A 10,785-nucleotide genomic window follows, 5' to 3' on the forward strand; every position below is an offset into this window, starting at 1 on the left:
CAAAGCTAAACTCCAACTGGATCAAAACAAATACTACACTTTAATAAACTATAATTAATAAGAAACAGTATGGTTGATTGAATATTAAAATTGACTGTTGATTAGTAGCAAAACTTATTAATTGACTGCTTTTCGATAGCAGAAAATTAGCGCTCAATTGTTGGCTAAAAGTGAAACTTTTACAACGACTGCTAACTGAGAGCAGAAATATTAATATTTGACTGCTGATTAGTAGCAGAACTTATCAAATAACTGCTATTCAAAAGCAGAAAATAAGCGCTCAATTGCTGGCTAAAAGTGAAACTTTCAAAACGACTGCTAATTTTAGCAGATTTTATGAAATCGCTACTGCTTAATAGCAGAAAATTTGATTGCGACTGCTGTATGAAAGCAGAAATTGAATAATAGTGACGCCGACGACCCAAACCAGTTGACCACCACGTATTGCTGAAAGAAAAAGAAAAATTAGTTACATGAAAATAATAAATTATGCTACGGCATTAGAAACTTAATCAAATTTAAAGCTTCTCTTAAAAAAAATTAGAAAAACGGTTTACCCTAAAGGCCATCCCTGCAACTTCCCGCTCATTTTGTACTGAAACGCTTCAAACTAGACATTACGTTTTTGAGCTCTTCGAGCTCAAAAATATTATTTTTGTGTCAATTTGAGCTCTTCGAGCTCGAAAATCTAATAGCAGTTTAAAGATACAATTTTTTGAATTTTCAAACGGCAATAACTTTTGAATGAATGAACCGATTTTCACGCGGTTGGCGGCAATCGACGCAGTTTTTGAAGCTCCATGAAAAATTTTCAAGTTTAAATCGATCGAGCCATGAATTTCCAAGTTATTACAAAAAAACACTTTTTTTGATTTTTTTCGACAACGATATCTCCCGAACGCATCAACCGATTCTGACGTTTTCGGTGGCGATCCATGGGGGTTTTCAAGGTTAAGAGCTGATTAGTTTTTGAGACCGATCGGTTCAGCCAATTCGGAGATATTTAAAAAAAATGAAAAAAAAACAACTTTTTTTTTCACTTTTTTTTTTACTTTTTTTGGATTTTCTCGAAATCTACCGGTCCGAATCGGTTCAAATTTTCAGGAAATCTAAGTTTAGTGAAGCCCTTTCGAATGACCCCAACCGCGATGAAATCGGTCAAGTCGTTCAAAAGTTACAAGAGGTTTACACACACACACACACACACACACATACATACATACATACAGACGTACGGACATCATCGTAAAAATAGTCAGGGAAGCTTCCTGTGACCTTCAAACGTCGAGATCTGATGAAAACTCGATTTTTGTAAAACGGGGTGAAAACAATAACTTCCCGATTTTTGAAAATCTGAGATTTTTAGCGGGAAGTTAAAAATGAATATATTTATGAAATTAAGTAAAATAAAATTTACCTGGTCAATTCTTGACTCACTCTGAAGCTTTACATGAACTTTTTTAAGATAAACTGAAAATAGAATGAAAGAATTAAAAAAAATTAATATTTAAAGACAACATATCACAAGCTAACAAATATACAGATTGTCATTATGTTTATGTATAATACAACTAACCTGTAATAATTTTTTTTTTGATATATACGTACGATAATTTCTCGAAGTCCTGATAAATCTTATGGAAAAAAAACTAAAGTGTATTTATTAATCGTTCAACGATAATAAATAAAGAAATTAATTTATTAATCGTTCAACGTTAACAATTTAATAAATGAAATAGTTAAATTATTATCAGAAACAATCCCAGATATTTGTTCCTTTATGATCTTTGTAAATTTTAACAGCTGATCGAGTTCACTGCCACCTAGTGAAATAGTACATAATAACGGAAAACCTGTCTTAGGTTTCCCCTCCAGAATACAATTTCCGAACATTCCGAGATTGTAAGATTCGCATTAATAAAGAAGAGATGTCAATAATAATAGTTTTAGTCAATGATAATAAAAATAAAAACAATTATGAAATTAATAATAATGATAATAATAAAATTTGAAATAAAATGAAAATGTTTTATTTAATTATTTTAAGACTCCTTCAGATAACATAGCAATGAAAATTAAATTTAAACGGGAAGTTAAAAATTTTAATTAAGGAAATTGTTGACTTAAATTCCATACTCTAATGCTCAATAATTTAATAATAATAGCAATAATTATAATACTGATAAATATTATTATTAGTATTATTTGCATTATTAATTCATTGATACCATTAAAAATAATATCAATATTATTATTATTATTATTATTATTATTATTATTATAATGATTATGATTATTATTGTCAACATATGTATATTTTCATTTTCATTTTCACGATTTAATTTTTTTTTTGTTTTATTCCTGAGGAAGTTTATCAAAACCCTTGTGAAAATTGCGTGTCAAAATAATTCCGTTTCGATACAGTTAATTTTTTTCGATTGTCAGTTCGGTGACTTTTTCTGCGATTTTGGCAGCCATATGTATTATTTTTCATAAACAGAATTGAAATAACTATAAAACAAGCAGAAACTATACATACATGATGGTATAATTACTAACTGTTTTATCATCTGTTAAAATTTTTCATTAGTTCGACCTACAGAGGGCATAATACTACTCGCGGGAAATTCAAATTAAAAACGAATAATTTTTGTTATGATCTAAATATTTTATGTATTACATGAGCGCTTAAGGCATGCTCATTTGGATTTTCCAAACTTTTTTTTAAATTCAAAATTTCGCACCTTTTTTTTTAATTAAAATTATAATAATTCATATTAGTCATCGCGCTGTATTTACTCAATATTATTTCGACTGAGAACCAGTTGTTTAATTGATTAAATAATAATCTTAATAATAATATAAACAAATATAATAATAATAATAATGATAATAATATACAAATAATGTGAATAATGAAATAATAATGGAACATTAAGTGAAATAAAATTATATTTACTTATTTTAAGAATACCCGAATTTAAATTGTAAATGAATTCAAATTTGAATTAATCGCCTAATTTGTCAGACCTGCTGAGTGCATCTAGAGGCAATGCAGTTAACAACCGGACAAGAAATTCAAATGATGTACAAGAACAATAAATTTGGATTGAAATTTTAATAAAATATTTGAAATAATTCAAATTCGTGCTTTTCTGACAGGTAGTGTCACCTGCCGGATGCATTTAGAAGCATCACAGTCCGTAGCCGGAAAAGAAATGAAAACAATCCACACTAAATATTTACATCAAATGCCAACAGCAAATATTAATAATTATTATTAAATTAAAAAATTATGATAATAATAACAATAATGAAACGTTAAATTGAATAAAATTGCATTTAATTATTTTACTAATACCCGCAATAAAATTTTAAATGGATTCAAATTTGAATTAACCGCCTATGTTGTCAGACGTTCAATGGAAATAGAATGACTCTGATACTATACAGTAGTATACTATCCTCAGAGCATTGAATTGTACCAACTTAAAAACTTAAAAATCTAAAACAGAGTAACTATCCGCAGAGGATCTCAGATGCCAAATGGAAATGGACTAACTCTGATACTAAACATGTACTATCCGCATCGAACTAAACTGTACCAACTTCGAAATAAAAAATTCGACCGAAATTAGTAAAATCTCTCGTAGATCCGAAAAACGGGGGAGCGAAAATTTTATAAATTAGGATAACGTTAAATAATATAAAAAACAATATAATTTTTGGTGTTTTATAAAAAGGACTAATAATTGAACTATTAAAGCGGGTGTCAAGTGTTGACATGGACGTAGTAATAAAATAAATCGAGTTAAAAATATGGTGAGGTTATGTTGACATCTGACTCGAGAAAAGAGGCACAGTAGCCTCACGCCTACACGTTCACACACATTATTACATATGTTGTTGAACGTGTACTTGGCTTGAGGCACTATTGTGCCTCCGGATATGTAATTTTGTATTTGCCATTCGGCCATTATAGCTTTGGCATAATAATAAATATCTATTTATCTATCCATGGCTGCATACGCGATGGGCTCCTAGATAAGAAGTTATTTGCCGGCGTTTACAGGCGGTTTTTCGGGACAACCGAAAATAATGTTTTTCTCTCAGAACCTTTTGGTAACGAGTAGTCGCAACTAAGATGATAAGCTTTTTCAAATCTCGCTCGAGTAATATTCTTATCTGTGTTTTCCTTTCGTCTTATGTAAAAACAAAAAAAAATGTTTTAAAAAGAGTTGTTTAGTTCGATTTAATTTTTACCGGGGTTCGCGTGGCAACAGCGGAGGACAATAGATTCCCCGCGACATACGTTTTTTAGGGCCTTCCCACAATAGTTATGGCGTCGTTAACTATTAACATAATAGTTACGCCTTTCTCTAGATCATTCCGAAACGGAAACTGAGGGGGCCCGCGGTGGGCGGTTGTTAAGGGTACGGTGTTACAGTGGTTCATAGTTCCATCATTAATTAAGGATTTTTACTGATTAGTTATTCATTAATGTGTTACGCGTGGCCGTAATAAACTACCCGTGCACCCTGCTTATATCTCCTCGTCCAAGGGCCGCGCCCTAGGAGGAGTAGGGTTGCGTATCGGGCCCCGAATGTCCTGTTGTCCTGAGTTGATGCGCGTGGCATTTCCGAGGTCCACTTGGGTGACCCGCGCTGACTCAACTCCAAAGTCCAGGACACGCAAGCGTTCGTTATCGTTTGTTTATTTAGAACATTCCTCGAATGTTCTCGAATATACCTTTGTACTCAACGCTAGTTGTCTTACAATGAGTCATATTTGTCTATCTAGATTTTCCATTAACATTCTTCGAGAGAAAATGTTAATGTAAACTTAAAAATATTCTGTTTACTCAGGTGTTGGCTGAGTTTCACTTTTTCTTATCATTTTCTATTTCTAATATTTTATGTTTAATATTTAACATTTGGAATTATTTACTTATCATTTTACATTATTATTTATGAAAATTGAATATTCACGGAATTATTGTATAATTATTAGAGTTTTAAATTAGCGCGCGAATTCGCTATCAGAGACATCTGCGAATGCAGGTGGGGACGTAACACAATGTTCGTTCCCATACTCCTCCGAAACGGTTTGACCGATTCTCATGAAATTTTTTATGCATATTCAGTAAGCCTGAAAATCGGCTACTATATATTTTTCTAACCTCTAAATGATAAGGGGTGTTCACCCCAAAAATTTTTTTATTTTTTTAATAAAATTTTTTTTTTTTAATTTTTTTATTATGTGGCATCAAAAAATATACACAACTCTAAATTTGCACTTTTATATTACCAACCCTTGCTTTTTAATAGTCATTTTCATAATTTTATCATTTTCTATCCCACTTGATAACATCAATTATTATAACTTGGTAAGTTATCCCCTCCATGTGTCTACCGGTGTCACTTCTCACCCTGTAAACAGCACGGAGTAGGGATGTTACCTCTACAGTTTTCGGCTATTATTAGTATGTTTATGCTTCAAGCGTAGTAGTTAAACATTTTTACTATCTCAGTGTAACTCTCATATCAAATATTTTCTCGAGTAACTTTATTATTTATTTATTAATAACTAATATTATTGAATATAATTAATTATTAATAACTAATAAAATTATTAATTTTGAGTATAAATCGCACGATCAGTTAATTAAGTGACTTACATAACCTCTAAAATACTCAACACGTGTCACGAGTTTCCGCAAACAACGGCTATTGAGTTGTAAGTATAAATTATTTTTTACGTTTATTATAAAATCAAAAATTATTCTTTCTTATTTATAACGAAAATATTGTTGGGAATGGTGAAAAACGAATTCGGTGAAAGTTAGATTTTTATTACAATTGGGAAATTTTTTTTTGTGTTTACTTATAAGAGCTCTAACTTCGACAGAATTTTTTTTTTTCACTATTTCTAACAATATGTATTTTCAATATAATTAAGAAACATAAAATTTTTTGCTTTCGTGAAACTATCTAATTTTTACATGTATATTTAATCTAATCAAAGATAAAATAAATGATTAATATAATAATTAAATATAATAATTAAATAATTCAATCAGTTATATTCATGTGTGTTTTGTATTGTACAGTGAACAATGCCAACAAAACGCAAAGAGGCCAATTTGAGCCGTGATACAAATAAATCTAGAAGCATTCGAAATAGAAAAGCCCAAAGAACCGAAGAACAAGTTCAGGAAGAAAATACTAGAGCGCGTGTGAGAATGGCGCAATTGCGTCAAGAACAATCAGACGATACACGAGCTGAACGCAATGAAGTCATGAGATTAGACGGGCTAACAAAAAATATTGTTCACGCTGCAGCATTAAGAGATTAATATTATGTAATTAATTAATTATATAAATAATTATTACTTATAATAAATTAAAACAATTAATGTTTGGTGTTTTGTTATTTTTAAACAACATTCCCTCATCGTTCACAGCGCTCCAGGCCTTTTTCACTCATATTCCACATCCTTATACACTTCCAATAAGTTAGTAATTTTTTTTCGACACTAGAAATTCTCTAGAAATTATTCACATGGCAAAACAACGTTTGCCGGTGAAAATTCAAAATTTGGCCGGAAGTGCCCAAACTAAGCTTCTGTTAAAAAATTCTATGAAAATCAAATACATCGTCTCACTCCAAAATATCTCAGAAAATGCCCAAACGCAGCCCCTGTTAAAAGCGGAACTCAAAATTCCAATTTTAAAAGGTTCTCCACGGGAGTTACATTTTGGCACACCCTAATATATATATATATATATATATATATATATATATATATATATATATATATATATATATATATATATATATATATATATATATATATATATATATATAGGGATTCAGTTTATTAATTCTATAATAATAATCATAAAGATAATTAAAAATAGTTATTAACAGACAGATGAACTTTAATAAAATTTTATTTAAATAGGAATTTTATTACAAAATACATATAAATGTTTATATTAATAGTGGTGAGATCTATAAATTGAAAAATACCATAACTGATCTAATGTAAGTTAATAAAAAAAGGAAAATGTATCAATATTCTTTAAGTAAACTTTCAATGTTAAAAAAATTATTAGACAAAAACGTTATATATTTTAAGAGTTCAGTCATCAGCACTTAGTAATACTTATAATAGTAATAAAATTTTTTAATGTTTAAAAAATTATTAGACAACAATATTATATTTTAAGAGTTCAGTCATTAGCACTTAGCACTTAGTAATACTTATAATATTAATCGACTATCAAAAACTCTTAATACTTATAATAATAATAAAATTTCTCAATGCTTAAAAATTATTAGAAAGAAAAAAATATAAGATTTTATGAGTTCAATTATTAACACTTAGTATTAATAATACTACTAAACCATAAATCAACTATTAAAAAACTCTTAATGCTTAAAATAATAATAAAAATTATAAGTCTTCATCCTCATCATCATTATCATCATTGGAATCATTTATTGGCCCAATCCAGACCTTTCCAAATGGTTTGACTGGAACCCAACCAGGTCCTACGCGATTTGTTGTCTCTTGTTGAACTTCATATGGACACTGTTATGCATTAATGTGTCAAGTGCTATGGAAATCCTATGTACTTAACACACTATTGCATAACAGAGTCCATATGAAGTTGACGGTCCTACTTGAACTTCATATGAAGTTGATGGTCCTGCTTGAACTGTAGCGGATTCACATCCTGATGTTCGTACTGACAATTCATTCATCAGTACCTCCAATCTTTTTTCAAGATCTGCGATTCGTTGTTGCTGGTAGGTATTGCTTATCTCCAAACGTGATCTCTCCATGTTCAATTCCTCTATTTTGTTTTTTAAAGAATTTGTCTCATTTGCTTTCCATTTCAGCTCTGAATTAACTTTTTTAAGTGAGAAAATTTCACGATTAAGTTCCATCATTTTTAAGTCAGGATCCTCACAAGTCGAGACACCAAATGGCTCATCCTCTTCATAGAGAGCATCAAGCTCGAGTCCAACATCATCCTTTGGACCAGGAGGATTTTGGTTTCTTCTCAGCAGTTGAATTTGACGAAGATTAACTTCTTGTAATCTTGCCGCTTCATTTTGATCTCGGACGTAATTTTGATTTACGACTCCAAAATCATCCAAGATGAGTATGTCGGCATCCCAGTCATCATCCAATACATTTAAAACAATTTCTCGTTGGGCCCAGAAGTCTATATTGATGAAATTTTGGCTAAAATAATATTGATCTTCTGATGGAACACGATCTCCTGGTATGGCAAACCACCAACAGAAGCGGAGATTAAGCACATTCAAAATGGTTGTTACACCCGCTACTGTGATGATTGGTCCGAACATCCAGTTATTTGATTCCATCAAATAGGGGTGAACTTGTTCCCAAATAATTGGGATCAACTCTGCTTCTGTGTAGTTCTCCACCCATGTCCTCGGCATAATGTAACTGTATGTAATTAGGTTTCCCATCTGAAATGAAAATTATAAAAATTAATTTATAAAAAAATTAATTTATTAATTAATAAAATATATTAATTTATAAATCTTTGACTAAAATTAATAATACCTTTTCTACCGTGGTTGATTTGTTTTCTGTGATTGTTGTTGCTGTGTTTACTGTCACTATCTAGAAAAAATGTTCAATTTTAACACGCTTTTATTAACTTCACCTGTATGTTTGTATGTTTGTATGTAACTCTCCTTCGCATAAAGAGACTACCATAATGATATTATTTAAATTTTGATTATTATCAACCTAGAACCCAGGTGATGACCTTCCTAGTCATCCTCTGATGACCATCCCGAAGTTATATCTCGAAACCAGGTGTTTTCCTCCGTAGGTTTTCATCGGGAATGGCACAGATAAACCCGTACATCAACCCGGAATCCTCTGATGACCATCCCGAAGTTATATCTCGAAACCAGGTGTTTTCCTCCGTAGGTTTTCATCGGGAATGGCACAGATAAACCCGTACATCAACCCGGAATCCTCTGATGACCATCCCGAAGTTATATCTCGAAACCAGGTGTTTTCTTCCGTAGGTTTTCATCGGGAATGGCACAGATAAACTCGTACATCAACCCGGAATCCTCTGATGACCATCCCGAAGTTATATCTCGAAACCAGGTGTTTTCCTCCGTAGGTTTTCATCGGGAATGGCACAGATAAACCCGTAGATCAACCCGGAATCCTATGATGACCATCCCGAAGTTATATCTCGAAGCTATTTGTAATCTTTCTAGATCATTCCAGAAATTTCTAGACTTTTCTAGAACATTCCATACCGATTTCAGCCGTTGCACACGATTTGGAATCTTTCTAGATCATTCCAGAAATTTCTAGACTTTTCTGGAACATTCCATACCGATTTCAACAGTTGCACACGATTTGGAATCTTTCTAGATCATTCCAAAAATTTCTAGACTTTTCTGGAACATTCCATACCGATTTCAGCCGTTGCACACGATTTGGAATCTTTCTAGATCATTCCAGAAATTTCTAGACTTTTCTAGAACATTCCATACCGATTTCAGCCGTTGCACACCATTTGGAATCTTTCTAGATCATTCCAGAAATTTCTAGACTTTTCTGGAACATTCCATACCGATTTCAACAGTTGCACACGATTTGGAATCTTTCTAGATCATTCCAGAAATTTCTAGACTTTTCTGGAACATTCCATACCGATTTCAACAGTTGCACACGATTTGGAATCTTTCTAGATCATTCCAGAAATTTCTAGACTTTTCTGGAACATTCCATACTGATTTCAACAGTTGCACACGATTTGGAAGCTTTCTAGATCATTTCAGAAATTTCTAGAACCTTCCAGAAGTTCTTATGAATTAGAAAAGAACAGATATATTTATTCACATTTTTGCCACCTACGACCACCCACTTCCACCCACTGCGACCAAATTCTGTCATTCACACCGTGGGACTAAGTCCACAGCGACAACTTGCCAGAGCCCACTACTGAAGTATCCGTCCCCGCTTAAGTTTATATAACTGGACCTAATTACATTATATGTTTCTCCCGTTGGCCGTATTTATAGGAAAGAGTCATGACTCGACTGCAGTAAAGGGTCAAGCGACTCTTAGCGGATACTTGATTTTGGCACCCAGAGAGATCCGCTACTTCACAGATATACACAAATATCATGATTTATGATGTATACTAATATTGCGTTGGCTTTATCTATGGGAAAGCGTTATGACTCGACTGCAGTAAAGGGTCAAGCGACTCTTAGCGGATACTTGATTTTGGCACCCAGAGAGATCCGCTAGTTCACAGATATACACAAATATCATGATTTATGATGTATACTAATATTGCGTTGGCTTTATCTATGGGAAAGCGTTATGACTCGACTGCAGTAAAGGGTCAAGCGACTCTTAGCGGATACTTGATTTTGGCACCCAGAGAGATCCGCTAGTTCACAGATATACACAAATATCATGAGTTATGATGTATACTAATGTTGCGTTGGCTTTATCTATGGGAAAGCGTTATGACTCGACTGCAGTAAAGGGTCAAGCGACTCTTAGCGGATACTTGATTTTGGCACCCAGAGAGATCCGCTAGTTCTCAGACGTACACAACTGTCATGATGCACATATTAACATTTCGTAGCTTGTGCTTGTAACCAGGGCACCTCCACGTGGTGACGGCGGGCAACAGAAGTATCTGGCAAAGACCCTGGGTTAATAATATATATGCCGTCATGGCAGGTACAAGTGAGTAT

General features: G+C 32.4%; 1 long non-coding RNA gene across 1 annotated transcript; it reads right to left on the reverse strand.

Moving 5' to 3' along the window:
- Nucleotides 1–21: 21 nt before the first annotated feature.
- LOC123274079 lies at nucleotides 22–1,692 on the reverse strand. The gene is made up of 3 exons (XR_006511443.1): nucleotides 1,577–1,692; nucleotides 1,418–1,470; nucleotides 22–447 (listed from the first exon to the last, which is right to left on the reverse strand). It is a non-coding gene; the product is annotated as an uncharacterized LOC123274079 (long non-coding RNA).
- Between the last annotated feature and the right edge of the window lie 9,093 nt (nucleotides 1,693–10,785).

The sequence above is a fragment of the Cotesia glomerata genome, unplaced genomic scaffold (genome assembly GCF_020080835.1).
Source record: "Cotesia glomerata isolate CgM1 unplaced genomic scaffold, MPM_Cglom_v2.3 scaffold_21, whole genome shotgun sequence".
In the NCBI taxonomy this organism is placed as follows: domain Eukaryota; kingdom Metazoa; phylum Arthropoda; class Insecta; order Hymenoptera; family Braconidae; genus Cotesia; species Cotesia glomerata.